This window comes from Capra hircus, chromosome 3 (assembly GCF_001704415.2).
Source record: "Capra hircus breed San Clemente chromosome 3, ASM170441v1, whole genome shotgun sequence".
NCBI classification, from domain to species: Eukaryota; Metazoa; Chordata; class Mammalia; order Artiodactyla; family Bovidae; genus Capra; species Capra hircus.
In genome coordinates this window covers 99538758-99556487 of record NC_030810.1, presented here as the reverse complement: position 1 = coordinate 99556487, position 17730 = coordinate 99538758, and the positions used below count along the sequence as shown (strand labels likewise).

The 17730-nt window shown below is 40.2% G+C and overlaps 1 protein-coding gene across 1 annotated transcript in view; it reads left to right on the top strand.

Moving 5' to 3' along the window:
- OTUD7B (OTU deubiquitinase 7B) overlaps positions 464–17730 on the top strand; it is a 57727-nt gene continuing 40460 nt past the window's right edge. The window contains exon 1 of the mRNA XM_018046024.1: positions 464–759. The gene's annotated coding sequence lies outside the window, so the exon portion shown is untranslated. The remainder of the gene's footprint in view (positions 760–17730) is intronic.

The following is a 17730-nucleotide window of genomic DNA, read 5'->3' as shown; positions in this document are numbered from 1 at the left end:
GAGAGTGCATAAGTGGGTGGAGACTGATCTGGAAGAAGCGTTGTTATTTTTTCTCAGGTCAGTCCAGAATGATCGTGTAGGGTAACTAGAATTTCAGTCTTCTGGTTCTCTGAGAATTTTCATCTCTCTCACCTTTCTAGAACTACCCCGCCTCTTTCTGCTTCTTCCCAAAGGGCTGTGTCCAACTGACTACACCTCAAAGTCTCAAGAGTCCACCCAGTACCCATCTAGCTCCGGCTCAGGAACTCTCCAGACCAGGGACTTTAGGAACACCCGCCAGGAAAACACGGGTTCAGGAGCGGGGCAAGCGCCAAACTGGTCACAGCGCGGGGAGCGGCGCTCAGGGCGGGGCTGTTACGGGGCGGGGCCGGGCCGGGCCGGGCGGGGCGGGCGGGAGGAGGCTCGGGGGCCGCTTGGGTGTCACCACCAACCAGCTCCGGCCGGAAACTGGCGCTTGTTTCCGGCCGGACGGCCGAAAACCACCGATCCTGAACCAGCAGCCCAGAGTCCGAGTGGCGACCGAGTGTGGAGCAGGCAAAAAGCCACTGGGGAAGCCAGTCCAGATCAGTCCTGTCTGGCTCCAGCTCCTGATCCTGTGCGGAGCAGCAGCCGCGGTCTCAGTCTCAGCCAACGCCTCCGCCTCCATCGTCGACGGGGGAGGGGCCGGCCGGACCCCTGGGTCACAGCCGAGGAATGAGGAGAGGCAGCCGGGCCCCGCGCTCCGCCCCGGCCTAGGGCCTTGCCCCAGGAGCCGCGAGGGTAACGGAGCCCCCGCATTGTCGCCCTCCCCCGTCTGTTCCCGCCCCTCCCGCCTCTTCAGACTCCCAAACTCTGACCCTCTGATCGCCACTGTCCCTCTTCTCCTTTCTGATTGTATTTCACGCGGAGCCGTCTCCTTTCGGCACCCCCTCCTCGCCCTGACTGCTCCTTGCTTGGTTCCAACCTTTCTCCCGTTACCTCCCTTTCACCTGCGTCCCACCTTCCCAGCCCCCTTCCCCGTTCGTGGCCTCCCTTCCTCAACTGTGCTGGGCAGTTTGGACGGTTCTCCTTGTCAGCTAGACTTTCGGGGAGGGATGGTGGAATTTTAAGGTGGCTAGGAGTGCCGGCTACTAGTTTTATAGTACGATAAAGTTCATTTTAAAGTCTCGAAAGTAAAATGAGCAGAAACCAAACTGTTCTGCCATATCGGTAGTTAAACTGAGGTGCGTCCAGTAATGGAGGAAGGGAGCGAAAAAGAAGTGTGTATATGAGAAAGAGAGTGATAAAGAGATAGATTGATTCTGTGGCAGGCTTATGAACTTTGGAAAAAAAAAAAAAAGTTGCCATGAGCCGATGGAAACTTTAGAAGCTGATGATGAGTAAGCCGGGGGCTGCGTGATCTCACTCCTCTTCTCATAATTACTAGGTTAACGGTGTGGCTCCGGTCGGGATGGAATGGGATTTGTTTACTGGGCCGGCGTATTTTTAGCTTGTCAGCTCACAAGGACCAGCGCTCTGAGTCTCTCTCCCCTCCTCTCTGTCTGTCTTCCTCTCTCTTTTTCTCACTCTTCTCTCCCTCTGTGTTTAGGTAGTCTCTGGAACCTAGGTGGCTTCTCTCGGCACAATAAATATAAAAATTAAACTAAAATAGATTTTATATAAGAGATTCTCCCCAACTCTTCAGGGAGTTTTCATGAATGCAAAGGCAAAAATTAGTTGACTTGTAGTTCATATATGTATAAATACTTTCTATAAAATCAGAAACGGGTAATTGTTTAGTCTTTGACTTATCGTACTGTATATTTAGATGTTAGAGGACGCTGGAACCCTTTGTCTTTCAACCTATTTCTAAAGTGAGAAAGGACAGAGGGAAGAAGTAGTAGGAAGGTGGGTCCATAAGGGTAGCTAGTCTTAAATCTTTTAAAAACATTTTCTATACTACTTAACTTTAAAAGAGAAGATTTCCTTCCTAATAAATGAGGTTGCATTCTTGACGGAGAAGACAGTAGGGACTTATGCTGGGTGGCTAGGGAGAATCAGACTTGTAATTAAACATTGGCTGTGCATAATTTACAAATGAATACATTATGGGCAAACAATTATACTCTTTGTCCTCATTGTTTTTCCCTGCCTTTCTTTTAAAGGTTAATAACCAACCTGCTGTGCTAGTCTATTGATATTTTGATGGCTGGACAGAACTGTAAAATAAATTGATGTTGTTCACGGGGAAGCCGAGTACCAGTCTGTTCTAATTTCCACTAGCTACCCGGCATGCCTCGGAGCACCTCCCTAAATTGGTGGCCAGTTACTATGTACTTAGAGATTACAAATGAATACACATATTAGGTCATGCTAGGAGTAATTGAGAAGTTAAACGTACTGAAAAGATTTTCCAAAACTGAAATAGATTATTTTAAGATTTTTTCCATTTTGGATTATCAGCACCTTTCTACCGATAATCATCCATTAACATGAATGAATAGAATTGAACAGATACCTGCTTTGGACAGTATGCACTGAAGCAGGAAGGAAAGAAGGAAAATAGTTTCCAAACTACTGTCATTTTTGTTGTTGTTGTTGCCTACTTTGACTTATCCCTTTCCTTTAATGTCAAAGACTTCCTTGTGAAAAAAAAGTAAACCTTTGCCAAAGAAAGGTCTGTATACTGACTTGTATAAGGCAGGCTGACCAGTAATGGATGTTAATTATTGGTTGGACTTTGATGTAGTTATGTTGCCAGAAACTTGGAAATTTTCCTGACGCTTTTTCCCCTTAATCTCTTTCTTTGGGGCTCCTATTGAAAATGATTTAATTTGGAGGGAATATCTAATTTTTTAAAATTACACACACTGTTCCAGAGTCTGTTGACTATCAATAATTGTTTTAATTTGTGAGTTAGTTGGTGTCATTATTAGTGACGATATCTGGCACATTGAGCTTATATCTGTATTTAGCAACTTGCCCCAGTTGAACTACCTGTAGTATTCCCAGGGTTGGGGTTAGTGGTGGGGATTGAAATGGTGAATAAAATCCTATAATAAGTGTAGGGCAGCCCGACAGCCCATCACTATTTTCAGTTCTCAGAAGGCTTTGTTTGGAATTTTGAGTTTCAGTATATGTTACTAAGTGAATTATGATGGAATAACTCAGTATTAAAAATAAGTTTTCAGGTTGTTATGGGGCCACTTGTTAAAGTTTTAGAGCTCCTGAATGTCTCAAGCCTGCTAAGTATGCTGGAAGAGGACATTGTAAGGGAGCACTTTTTCTCCTTACCCCAGACACTCATTCCATCAGGGAAAAAATCCTGAAACAATGCTTTGAAGTGTGACTTCAGTAGTATCTTTCCCATGCAAGCTTAGGAGCTGTGGAATGGCAGCCTGGAATCCACTCAGCAGCCCCTGATAAGTGAGATAATTAAAATCAGTGTAACTAGAATATAGATGGTATAACTAGAATATAGATGCAGAACAGTTTTTTCATGAGTGCCTGAAATTAGTTGATTTTTCAGTATGATAGAAGAAGGAAGTTGATTTTTTTAAAGTAATAAATCCTTACTGAATAATGATTGAACACTCCTATGGATAAGATAGTCTCCAAGCTCCAGTGACAGACTTTGGGGAGGTAAGAAAGATGTAATAAACAGGTGTTCTTGCCCTTGGGAGAAGGGTGATGTTGGGGAAGGCAGTATATAAATGAGAAGGCAGACTATAAGATTTAACATTTAGGAAAAAGCATGTAAACAAAACCACATTTAACGTGCTACAAATGGGATACGTGAAGACTAGAAAATTTTAAGTAAAGTGCAAATGAGGTTAATTAGAGAAGATTTGAATCAGGAAAATTTGAAATGGACTTGGGAGGTTATGGATTAGAGTCATAATGATGCGTGGGGTATGGAGTTAGGTGGATCTTGGTTCAAATCGTGGTTCTACTGTGACCTTGGACAATTTACTTCTCCATCTTTATTTATATAATATATGTGAGCACGTAAGTGAAATAGTTATTTTGTGTTGGGAGTAAAAGGAAATAGATCTTCTGGGCACAAAGTATAGAATGTACAGTGTGCAGTTATGGTATGAATGACTAAGTTGTGTTTGTGGGGAGAATAAATAAGAATGACTAGAGAAAATGTGGGTTGCTCAAGTCATGGGTAGAGCAGGCGAGAGGGTGGAGGGGACTCAGAGGCCAGACTCTGTTGGGTGTTGATGAAAGGGTCAATAGAGTCATTGTAGGTCCTTGAACAAAGGATGGATTTAGTGAGAAGTAGTGAGCCCTCTGGTCCAGGAACTCAGGGACAAGGCATCAAGCACCAATACATTGTGACTCTCCTTCTTTTCTGGAATATCCAGGCCTAAAGAGATCAGCCAGGAGATGTAAGATTCCTTGTAGAAGTCTTTGTATTCACACACCTTACTCACTATTTTGAACTCTTGCTTGTTACAGTCTCACATTGTACCAGCCTGTGAGGCAGTCGTGCAGCTATGATTGGATTCTCTTCAAGCTTATGTTAAGGACAGTGTTAAGTGCGCTTGACTTTCAGTTATCTCTGCTGTTGTAGGGAGCACTAGTTTAGGTAATTCAGAGCTTAAGAAATTTCTTGTTTTAAAGATCATACTTATTTTAGTGTTTGGGGATCATACTGATGGAATGAATTTGCATTTCTATCTCTAAACCTGAATTACCTGATAGGAAAATATACTGATAGACAAGAACCATCAGTCTTGAATTCAAAATTTTGCCACAGAAATCCATAAAATGAACAGTCCATATAAGGATAATTAAGACTGGGCTACACTGAGTCTGTTAATGAAGACCGATTTCTTTTCAAAATCTGTGTGGGTCCAATGTGGCCTCTCAGCTGTCTGCTTTATTGCTAAGAGCGATTGGTAGAAGATGCCTATGTTGCATTCTGAATAAGTCTTTACTCACAATATCTGGAGGAGTCCTGTTGCATCATACTGCCTTGTTGAAGATTAAGCTGGCCTTTTCAAAGGTTTTGAGCTTTGTAAAGGCTCTGCAGGTATTAGCTCCTTTGAAAATCCATTAGATTTTTCCTCCTGAAGTAAACTTGTTGAAAATATGGCCAATTTAAGAAAAAAAGAGAAAAAGGAAGACGATGTGTCCATGCTTAAGGAAACCAAAAAAAAAAAAAAAATCACACAGCTGTTCTTCCATCCTTGTTCTTTCATTTGACTTGTTTTCCTTCATCCTTGCCTACCCCAGCCTTCTCATAATCATTACCAAACTATGTGCTTGTGATGTCATGGGCACAGGATTATTATTTACCACTGAAGTCAGGAGATTGTATTTCTGAGCTAAAATTCAGAGGTGGAAAAATCAGGCAGTTTCATTTATGCAGTTCTGGATTATTTGTAACTGTGTTTTTTAGAATTATGTCTTATACCTTAGACTATAAGAAATAGTTTTGCATAGGAGACCCCACTAAACTATTATTTTTTGTGACTTGCTGTGAATTTGGTTCTATTAGGTGGTATGAAGAATCAGGAAAAATGATAATTTTTTGCCCTTGAGGAATTTATAGTCCAGTTGGGAGTAAGGGGAATAGGAAGAGGTGAATACCTACTGAGCCTCTTTATGCCAGAGAAAATTTTAAACTATGAAAGCATATTATCAATTGCATAATACAGATCTCAAACCATAAGTATTTGAGGAGAAGAATACTCAGGTAATTATGAGTGATATCACAGAGGAATTGTAGTTTACTCCAGATCTTTAGAAAATTGTATTAGGTGCAGGGAATGAAGATGAAGCAATTAACAAAAAAAATCATTTCATTTTGGAGCTTGGAGAGATCAGGCAAAAACTTGGAAACAGGGATGTACTTGGGGTGTTCTTGGGGCGGTAATGAGACTGACCTGAGTTGCAGTGAATAGTCATAAAACAAAGATGGTTAGGTTGGTTTGGAGCTGTGTTTATAGAGGGTCTTAAAAGTCAGGCGTATAAGTTTAGATTTTAAATGATGGAAAACAGTTAACCACTGAGAATTTTTTATAGGATCATAAAATGATGATAACAGGAAATAGACTTGGCTTGGAGGGAAGGGAGGTGAGCACCTGGTGTGATGAGACCTGAGCTAGGGTTGTGGAGGGGAAAGAGTGAAAAAAACATTGTGAAGGGAAAATTGAAATCAGTGAGGACTGGATGTGGAAGATGAAGGAGAGTGATCTATCAAGCGTGACTATGGTGTTTTAAGCCTGGGTTTCTGAGACGTTGACTGGAGTAGAGAAGTTGGGGAGGTTTCCTCATTTCTTAGGGAAATATGATGAGCTCAATTGGAAACGTTTTGGACTTAAAAAGTGGCAATGAAATGTCCAAATGAAAGCTGTTCCAGTTGTTAGAGATGAGCCTTAGCTGGTGGAGAGGTGGGGGTAAATAATGCTTGAAAGTATGGGTTTGGAGTTCATTAACATTGCTGTGATAGTTGTAGCCAAGAAATTGAATAAGCTCTCTGAAGACTAGAGTTTAGGGAAAGAGCAGAAGGCCACAGAGAGTGGTACTGATAAGCACTACTGTTCTCTATTCAGGCCATCTTAATCGAGTTTTTCCTTCTCCTTTCATCTTTTCCATTCCTGTCTTCCCTACTCCATCAATCCTTTGAATGTGTCTTATCTTGTAAGCACTGTCTTAGGCACTGAGGAAACAGATAAGTCAGACAAGGTCTCTGCCTACAGGGAGTTTATGGGTCTAGTGGGAGATAGATGTGTCAATATATAGATGAAGTGAAGTGTGATTGATGTTGTGAGAAAGGTATGTAGGGGGCAGTTCTGCCTTGGACGTTCAGAGGTTGGAAAGGGCCTCCCAGAAGAGATGATATTTGAGCTGAGTCTTGAAAGATGAGTTAAGGATGTACCCTACAGATTAGAGAGAGAAGTACACTCGAGGCCGAGAAAACAGCATGAATAAATGCTTAAAGGAACGAAACAGCCAGACTTCTTCAGGTAACTTTTAAGTAGTGATTAATATTATGGTTGGAGGACAGGGTTGGAGGTCAGGGATGATGCTGGAGAAGTAGGTAAGGCTGATCATGGACCGTTCTATCTTGTGCTGCATGAAATGATAAGCCATTTAAGGGTTTTTAAACATTGGGTGATAAAATTTCATGTTCTAGAAAGATTATTTTGTCAGTGGTATAGAGAGAGTAGATTGGAGAGGAACAGAGCAAAAGACTTTTGAAAACTAATACATTTTTTGTTGAGTGATCATGTTTGTAGAAATAGAATCAGAGAACAAGAGGGACTGTTCCCCTTTCTTAGTCTCCCCCACTGATTTCAGATGGAATACCTGAGATTTACTCCGGATCACAGAAGTAGTGAAGTGATGGCTTAGTCTGAAATTCAGTATTCGTGGCTGTAATGTAGTGGGTGATTAATAAGTATTAGTTCACCTCTCTAATTCCCTCCCAAGTCCCGTTGCAGTGTTTGTTCCATTCTGCCACACTGCATTGTGCTTGAAGACAGAAGGACTTCTGTCATTTCATTCCATCGTCCTTTATTCTAGTCGAGAGTGAGCAGTGGTATTTTCCCGGGTCTGACTGAGGAATATCTGCCCTGAGAGTGCCATGGGGATTTGGGGCTTTGGCCTGGGGCAGTTGGACACCCTGGAGTGGAGTGACTAGAATGTTAGAATTCTTCAGTGATTCAAGTGATTCAGATGTGGAGGGATGTCAAGGTATTTGTTTTATTGTGTGTGTGCAGATGTATTTATCTTTCCTGCCAAGTTCCCTTCTAGTTTTCTTTTAAACTTAGTTTTAAGCTGTATCAATGAAACTTTGGTAAAAGAAATGTTATGATAAATTGGGTACCAGCAAAAAGTATATATATAAAAAAAAGATGTATCATTATTCTTGGATTCTACCTCTCTCTTCCCCATGATTTTAATGTCATTGGGTTTTTGTGAAGGTAAATTGTTTGGGTTTAAAGTGCAATGTAAGAATTTGGATTTTGTGTTTTAAGTCTTTTTTTGCTGGAGAAGAACAGGATAGGATAGAGGACATCTTAGAGGTCCTTAGGTTCCCCTGGGGAAAGCTGGAACATGAGGGGACTGTGGAAGGATGGATATCTTCCATTGACAAGCCTTCATCAAAACTGATTTATGAGTTCCTTACTCTTTCCTCTGGGTTCTGTCAACATCTTCTCTAGAGAAAGGCCTTGGATTGGATAGTGTCCACTTTAGCAGAGCTGCCAATTCTTAATTCTTTCTCAAGTGGGCAAGGGTACATTTTGTTTTTGTTTGTGAGTGTTTGGGGGAGGGTTGGAGAGAGAGGAGGTACAGAATAGCTACTCATAGTGAGTCTTTATCTGAATTCCTATGTAACTGGAAGTTTCCTTGGCTTTGTTTTAGGAGAGATGACTTGGTTACGCAGGCATTTAAGTTACGTGGGAAGGTGGTTCTCACTCCCTTCAGTTATCTGATCTAGGATGGCAATAAATACTTTTTCTTGTCCATATTTGTCAGCCTCCGCCCACTGCCCCCCACCCCCCACCCCCCGACTTTGCTCTCAGTGCTTTTTGTGCACACTGGGTGAGGGATATGAAGGATCCTCTTCAGCCTAAAATGGAGCTTGTCAGGTGTTCTCTTGAAGTTTAGGGGAACCTAAACCAGCTCCTGATTACTCTTGTGTTAATGACTCCCCTATTCTTCCAGTCTCTGGGCCCTTTCTTAATTTGAACATTTTGAATAATAAGATATTTTAAATATTTTGGAAAGTTCAGGGGAGAAAACCCTAACATAACTTTGAGCCCACAACCCAGATTTAGTGGATATTAACATTTTGCAGGTTTATTTTAGATTTCTCACTGTCTTTAAGATAAAAACTGTTAAGTATTAGATATAGCCAAAGTCCTACTCTGCATCCTTATCCCCTTCTTCTTTCCTGAGAAATGAATACTGGCCTAAATTGGTATGTATCATTGCATGTTTTATACTTTAAAAAAACTGTGTAATGTAGGCGCAAGCAACATATAGTTTTATTTTGAAATCATAAGTGAAAATCAGAATCATACTGCAGGTATTTTTTGCAACCCTGTCTCTCAGTGCTGTTTTTCAGAATTATTTACTTGTAGATCTAGTTCATTTAATCACCTGATCTTTAAGCCTATTTCCTCCACTGCCCTCCTCACTTGTCTTGTGAAATAGTCCTACCATCAAAGTCCCAGTTTAAACCTTATCTTCCATGAAAACCTTCCTGATATTTTCCTCCTGCAAGCTGTGATCTTTCCTGTTTCTGAAGCCGCCTATCATTTTATTGATGCTGATCTGGTCGTAGTTGTGTATTTTTGTATTTTAGTTTATTTATGGCCTTGGCTTGCCTCTTTTATATTGTGAGCTCCTTGAAAGCAGATAAGTAGTTTCTTTTATCTTTGTATCCCTCATGGCACTTGCCACAGTAACATAAACATATTAGGCATTTAGTCACTATTAGTGACTAAATGGTTAATTAATGAATAAAACAATAAAAACAGTCCTCTGAGTTGGTGAGCTGGGTAATTATGAGCAATATAGTGTGGCCTTTATGAAAAATAAAGCTTATAAAGAAACATTCAGCATTGTAAATTATATAAAAATGTACATAAATGTTGAGTGCATTCAAGACTGACTTCCTGTAGGAGATGAGAGCAAACATTCCTGAGAAGTGAAATGAGAATTGATTGGTGATATCATCCCAATGAGGAAACTCCTGGGAATTGATCCTGATGTCATTTGAGGCAGTGTACTTCTGTGGCCAGACTCATTTCACTAGCTATCAAATTCTGCTATTGTCATCAAGGCCTTGACACCTTTGCTGGAGATTTACATTGGTGGTGAGAAAAAGCAGCCTATCTGTTCACTTAATAAATACTGCTGAGAAACAAGAATTCTTTGGCCTCTAAAAAAGAAGGCCTAATAAATGTACATATTTGTGTGTATATGTAAGATACTTTTAACAGCACCATTTTTATCGATGAGACCAGATTGTATCTCAGCAAAATATTCTTAAGCTTTTATTCTGGAATGTGTAGTACCAACATAACATTGTTTAAAAGGCCTCACCAAAGCCCTTCCCTCCCCTGCCAGAAAGAAATTAAATGTTAAGTTGAACTGTAATGAAATTGCAATTTTATAGATAAAATAAGTCATATATCACCAATGGTTATTCTTTAAACTTATGTTTAGGTTATGTTTAATGGTTATTGTGTTAAATGGTAATTGCTTAAGCTTGTATTTAATGGTCATTGCTTAAACTGTGGTTAAACTTAATAGGTCAGGTCTGATTTCCTGTTGGGGTTCTGAAGAACATTATCTCAGACCTTTTTGAAGTGAATAATTCCAACTCTATTTATAATTCTAAAATGCACTTCTGAACTTTGCAACAGATTTTCTTTTTGTAGTTATCTTAAGCTCCAATTTTTGATAAAACGTTCTTATTTCTCAGCAGACATTTAGTATATTGGGGAAGGTTGTGGGGGAGTGTGTGAGGGTTTTAGGGCATACAACCTCATCTCAGGAAAATGAACCTGAGATGAAAATTCTTGCTGTCAGTAGCTGTAATACATGTAATTGATTGAGTTGATTTTAATGAGCTTAAAACGTTTGAGTAAATGACTCCCCCACGATCATTTCCTGCCACCCTCTTATGTCTCTTCTCTAGTCTTGATAAGGGAGATCTGGGGTGGTAGGGAAAACCAGGGAAGAGAAAATTTCTTGTCACCATTGACTTTATCTGGAGACTTAGCAGGGAAGAGTGTAAGAGCCCTAACTCCTGGCACCACATTCCTACCTGTGGTTCCCCCAACAGTTCTTAGGTTAAAAGGGAAGAGGAATGCGGATGTCAGGGTAAAGAGCAAAGAAACAGTGTAGATAGTGGGAGTTAACAGATATCATAGAATTAGAAATGGGGGAAAAGGGATGTGCGTACAGATTTAAAGAGGTTCTGTTTCCTCCTGTCATTCCAAACCTGGCTTAGAATTCTTTATAAACCTTGTACCTTAACTATACCAAAGGTGTATTGAGGAGGCCACACCAGCTTTGAAAGTATCATCTTTGTGTTCTAAAATCATTCTTTGAAAAGTCAGGTCATTTTAAATGAGGTGGTCTACTAGCGCCATTTGAATCATTAATAACTGACTTCAAAGGAAAAGAATTCATCTAAGGCTTTAGAACTAGTCAGTCTTGTTATTTACATGAGGATAGTCCCATGTGAGGAACTGAGGCAAGATAATGGGAATATATAATAATGCTAACAAAAATATTTTAGATAGTATGCTCTCATTTCTTTTAAAAACTTTCCTGCTCTTTTGAATTCCTTTGTGAGTATTTGCTTTCATCATTGAACTGGGAGCTCACCTGGCTGAGTGCTTAGACTCTTCATTTTCTGAAAATTTCCCTTAGTACTAGGGGCAAGATTATCTAATATGAGGAATACTTGGTCCCTGTTTACTGACCTGGGATAAAGACTTCCCAGACTCCTCAAAATTCTGAAAATAGAATTTGAGAGTTAGGCTTAAGATTTGCTGCATCCTAACTTCTTTGGCTGCCTAAAGTAAATTCCCAGCTATTTGATACAAGGTTGCCTTTGATTTTAATGTTAAGTTCCTTCTGTCACACATCTCTGTAATTTTTTGTAGTATTCTAGTTCATTATGGAAATTAAGATTGAAAAAAGTCATCTGTGCAGACTTCCCTTGATGTTTGCTTCCTGGCTGAGATGATAAATTCCTTTTTACTGAACACGTGTTGTGTACTGGAATTTGGACAAGATGCTCTAAGGAGATGCCCAGGTTATGTTACCTACTAAATAAACTAAACAAGTATTAGGAGAATTGGCTCCTTGGGAATTTATATTCTGGGTTAAAATAGGATACACACACAGAGACACACATTTTTAGAAGAAAGAAAAACAGACTGTGTAGTATTATGTGTAATCTCACATAGTATTTTAGAATGGAAAAGGGATTTACATATTGTCATCATTTTCTGGGCGAGGAAAATGAGGCCCAGAATATTTAAATGACTTGTTCAAGGTAGTTACCCTCACCAACAAACATTTTATTGGATATCTGCCCTCTGAAAAGTTAGGTCTCAGGTATGGAAAGATTAAAATCCTCAAGAACTTAATAATTAGTTATGAAGGCTGCATGTTTGCATAAAAAGATAACTAGTAATACAAAGTCATGGGTATTAAGTGTCAATACCCATGACATTACATGTACTCTCCAACCCCCAGTTTTGAAGATAAAATAGTCCTTCCCCCTGCTTGTAGGTAGATTGCTTTGGTTACAAACTGTAGGTGAAGTAGCCTCAAAGGCTGCATTAGTCTTTTTAGGGTAAAGGGATAGAGATATATAGTTATACAGAAGTTTAGAGAGAGTGGATAGGGAACATTTGTATCCTTAGGATAATCTAGGCCTCGGAGAAGAGAGAAGACTGAATAAGTGGAGAGGGGAACATTCAAGGAATGAAAACAGGGAGCTGAGCCTGTCTTGAGGGGGCAGAACAAGTAGACGCAGTGTTTCATTTAGGAGAGCAATGAGATTAATAAAGTTGGAGAGTTAGATGAACTGGGGAGGACCTTAAATTCCATGTAGAGGATTTTAGTTTATCTTTACAACGAAAAATCCTTGAGCAGGGAATTGTATATGTAAATTAGTATTTTCAGAAAATTGTTTCAGCCATGTGGTGTGAAATGGAAGGAGAGAGAGCAGTTAGAAGACTGTTAAATTCTGGGAAAGGAGTCTTTACAGGGATGATGGGAATGGAGAAAGGGGAGAGATTCAAGTGATTTGAAGAAAACTAAACAGCATTTGGTAACTGCTTTTATAGGAAAGGGATAGATAACAATGCACCTGTTTTTAATCTGGGTTATAGCAATAGGGGAGCTGGGTTTGCATGGTTTCTAATACATTTATTCTCCAAAGGAATGCCTTGGTGGAAAAAAGCACAGAGTCTAGCCCAACATTCAGATCATACTGAGTACAGAGTTTAAGTGACTTGGTTTGCATGCCTCGTAAGTAGTGGAACTTGGTGTAGAGCCCATGCTTTTGACTGTTGTCCAGTGCTATTTCTGTTATATACAGCTTATGAGGAGGTGGGTCAAGTGGTTAAAACACAGAGCCTGGAAGTGAAATGGGAAGTTGAAGACCACATTATGATGAGGTTTAACCACAAGCCGTTTCAGTTCTACATAGGTTTTCCTTGTATTTAGGCTCTAAATGTGTATAGTTCTCTCAGGCTCACAGTGTTACAATGACCTGGGTTTCTTAGAACCATCTTCTGAGTTTCACTTCCTCACAGTCAAGGAAGAAAATTTCCTTTAGATTTTGGACTTAATTGCATATACTCTCTGACCCCCAATTTTTGAAGATAAAATAGTCCTTTCCCCTGCTTGTAGGTAGGTTGCTTTGCTTACAAACTATAGATGAAGTAACCTCAGAGGCCACCTTAGTCTTTTTGGAGTAAAGGGAGGAGGAGAGCTTTGGACCTGAATCTTTCAGGCTTATTTACTCTGTCAGCAGTTACGAACAGTTTCCTTACACAGATCTTATTACCTAAAAAGGGCTGTAAGTTGTATGGATCAATATGGTATTTTTGCTAATGGTATGTTTTTAGAGGATCAAATGGCCTTGTGAAAAATCATCTATATTTTGTTTTTAAATATGTAGTCAGGTATATTTAAGGTATGACTCTTTCTTACACCTTTGTTTCCTTTCCTTTTCTTTCCCCTTCTACCAGACTTTTATCAGATGTGGTAACAGATACCTGCAGACTCAAAATAGCATTTTCTGGATCAGCTAACACTTTACTTTATCTGCTGTAAGGGTCTGGCACTGTTATATAATTTCATTAGCCAACATTAAATATTTCTAGATTTTATGCTAAGTCCCTACTAGCCACTGTATTCCAACGTTTGGCTTCCACAGTTCTTATCCTATCTTAATCCTTGCCATGACTCTTCTTTTATAACTTTTTTTGGGTATGTCATTTTAATTATTTATTATTTAGGCTGTACTGGGTCTTTGTTGCTGCTTTCCTCGAGTTGCGGAGAGCAGGGTCTACTAGCTGCGGGGCGCAGGCTTCTCACTGCGGTGGCTTCTCTTGTTGCAGAGCACGGGCTCTAGGGCCTGCAGGCTTCGGAAGCTGTGGCTCCCAGGCTCTAGAGCACAGGCTCAGTAGTTGTGCTGCATGGGCTTGGTTGCTCCACAGCACGTGGGATTTTCCTGCATCGGGATCTGTCTTGTATTCTACATTGGCAGGCAGATTACTGAGCCCTTCTTTTGTTAAAAAAAAAAAAGGAAGCCCTTCTTTTATAACTTTTGCCCTGGTTAGGGAATAAAAGGGAGAAAACTTTACTATTTAATAGTGAAGACCCTAGGCTGAGTTATACTAAGGGCTTTATATAATCACCTTATTTATTACTAATAACAGCTCCATAGGTTAGATATTCTTATACCTGCTTGCAGATAATTCATCCAGAGTATTTATTACTACATCAATATTAATTCACCAGGATATGTTGGCACAGTTTAAGGTGCTGAGGGATATCACAGTGAATATCAGATAAGGTTCCTGCTAAGGCATAGATAAGTTAAATAGCTTGTGCAAGGTGCCATAGCAAGAAGGTGGCAGAGCTAGGATTTAAATATAGATCTGATGGATTCCAAAGGGAGTGTCTGCAACAGTTTTTATAATATGCTGCCATTTACATATACTACATGTTCTCTGTAATTGCTCATATCAAGTTGTAAAAATAGGTGAGTTCCCCCAGTATTTCTTTTTTAAAGGGTTCTTGATGAGTCCAAGAAAGAAATATGCCTTGGGGCTGGTAAGAACAGCTGCACAATTATTTTCCTCTCTTCTCCCCACTCTGAACCCGCTCATCAGTTCAGTTCAGTTCAGTCGCTCAGTTGTGTCCGACTCTTTGTGACCCCATGAATCGCAACACACCAGGCCTCCCTGTCCATCACCAACTCCCGGAGTTCACTCAAACTCACGTCCATCGAGTCAGTGATGCCATCCAGCCATCTCATCCTCGGTTGTCCCCTTCTTCTCCTGCCCCCGATCCCTCCCAGCATCAAAGTCTTTTCCAATGAGTCAACTCTTCGCATGAGGTGGCCAAAGTACTGGAGTTTCAGCTTTAGCATCATTCCTTCCAAAGAAATCTCAGGGCTGATCTTCAGAATGGACTGGTTGGATCTCCTTGCAGTCCAAGGGACTCTCAGAGTCTTCTCCAACACCACAGTTCAAATGCATCAATTCTTCGGCGCTCAGCCTGAACCCACTCATACCTGGGTATAAACTGGACAGCCTGACCTGCTTTGGCACTTGGATGTGTTTGTGCTTTGAGGACTAGGAGAGTTGTTTCTTTGACTTCATTGCCCATTTGCAAGTTCGTTCTTGTAGCACAATGATGAGTAATATGTTGTTAACATTGTAATGTGGTCATGCCAGTTGGAGTTTTTTTTTTCTTTTTCCCTTGGTTCTTTCTGATGAGTGTGTGACTCTTGGGTCAGACTTGCTTTCCACAGCTCATTCAAACAGAGAAGACTTTCTGTATTCAGAGGACTAGAAAATAGTCTTGAGGTTGGGGAGACTATTAAAATTCCATGTCTTCTGCCCAGCTGAAATTCAGTTTTGTTGGCATTTGGGGTTTATTCTTTAGCAAATGTGATCCAAGAAAGTACTTGTTAGATTAAGGCCATTATTACTATGTGCCATATTTGGAATGAGCAGTGTTCTGGAGTTAGCAGCTTAAAAATAGGCACAGGGTTTTTTTTCATGGACATTGCATAGTAGAAAGCATTAAAAGATGCTTAAATCTGTGAGAGTGATGTGCTGAATTTCTAGTAGGAACTGAATTCTAAGAACTAATCAGGTGGGATCAAGGTTGTAAGTGTTAAAACTAGTATTGGGGATCCAGTCAATTTAGCATTTTGATTTCAGGAATTTCTGGGCATGGCTCATGAGGTTAATGAGGTGATTTATACGGGTGTGTCTAGCCTAGTGCTTGGTACTTGATTGGTGCACAATAAATGTTAGTTAAATCTTTAAAAGATACTTGAATACAGAGTTTGTCAGTTTGTCTTTCTAGAGCAGCTTCTTCATCATTAAGTATTCCTTTTGAAGAATATTTGTTGAGCCTTTAACTGTGGGTAAAGCATTTGGGACAGATTTTTAATAGCAGATTCTTAGGGACTGTGATCTTAACATTTATAAATTGAATCAGTTAGGCCTAGCGTTTAATGGGGAATTTGTGATTTTACTTTGCTAGAGTCAGCCCTTTGCTTTTTTGATAAAAATGACTTCTTGACTCTTTGGTGGGATTAAAAATGCTTGCTTTTTAATTCCAGTTAAACTGGGTTTGATTTTTTAAATATTTGAGATAGTTGCCTATGATGTTTCCTTTTATCCTCTCTTCATTTTTTTCAGTAAATAAGACAATATATTTGAAAAATGTATTGTGAACTGCAAAGCTAGCGGTTGTTATCTCCACCACCGCCAGTACTAATATTATGAATTAGTAATAAATAGGATTCATTCTTACAGGGGTTAGTTTCCGTGATTAATTTCAAGGAGAAAAACTCAGAGGACAATGGGATGTTTGCCACATGATTTGTGTACTAATTGATACCTTTTGTACTTTTTGTGGCAGGGAGAAGGAAAAGCAGAGACTTGTCACCCTGAAAATTTGGCCTGGTGCTATGTCATTGTGAAGGGTTGCCTTATACTACTTTGCTGTCCTCTGTAGTGGCAAGAAAATTAAGCAGGATTTATTATCTGTTAGAGGCTTATAGTACATTTTACTGGAAGCATCTGTCTACACAGGAAACAGTTCATCCCAGTTTGTTGGTAAGATCAACCACATTCCTACATTATGGACCTTATAATAAATGACAAAATTATATTGGTCGGTCCAGGGTAGTATATCTGCCTGGCCTCCCAGTGTAGGAAGACTGAGGAAACAGTGTCATTGACTAGAATATTTGGTTAGCTGTTATCATCAAAAGCCTTTGCAGTCAACTTCTGATGACTCTTATTTTTGGAGAAGAACATGTGATTTTAATAATCCAAAATAAGTTATTCAGTAAATTTTGAAAAGACTACTTACTTTTCAAAATTTCCTTTTCATCTTTTTCTGTCTTTTGTCCCTGTCCCTTGGTAAATCTTTGTCCAATAAAGGAATTTAGCTGATACCCAGCTGGTGTTTTCTGTGGAACCAGCCCATTAGATGAACATCTAGAAAGCAGGGATACTGTCTCATACCTCAGTTGGTAAAGAATCTGCCTGCAGTGCAGGAGATCCTGGTTTGATTCCTGGGTTGGGAAGATCCACTGGAGAAGGGATAGGCTACCCACTCCTGTATTCCTGGGCTTCCCTTGTGGCTCAGCTGATAAAGAATCCACCTGCAGTGTGGGAGACCTGGGTTCGATCCCTGGGTTGGGAAGATCTCTTTGAGAAGGGAAAGAGTACCCACTCCAGTATTCTGGCCTGGAGAATTCCATGGACTATAGTCATGGGGTCACAAAGAGTCGGACACGAGTGAGCGACTTTCACTTTCAGTTGGTGCGTGTTGTGTCCTCTTCACTCAGCAGACTGCCTGGCATTGCGTGGGTCCTTAATAAGTGCTTACTGAATGGCTGAGTCAGGAGGTTAAGGTTTTCATTAGGGGAGAACTGTGTGACTCCCGGTGCTACTGTGCTGATCATGGCCCTTTCTAAGAGGACGAAGCAGTGTAGCTTTCTCAAAAATAACTGTGAAT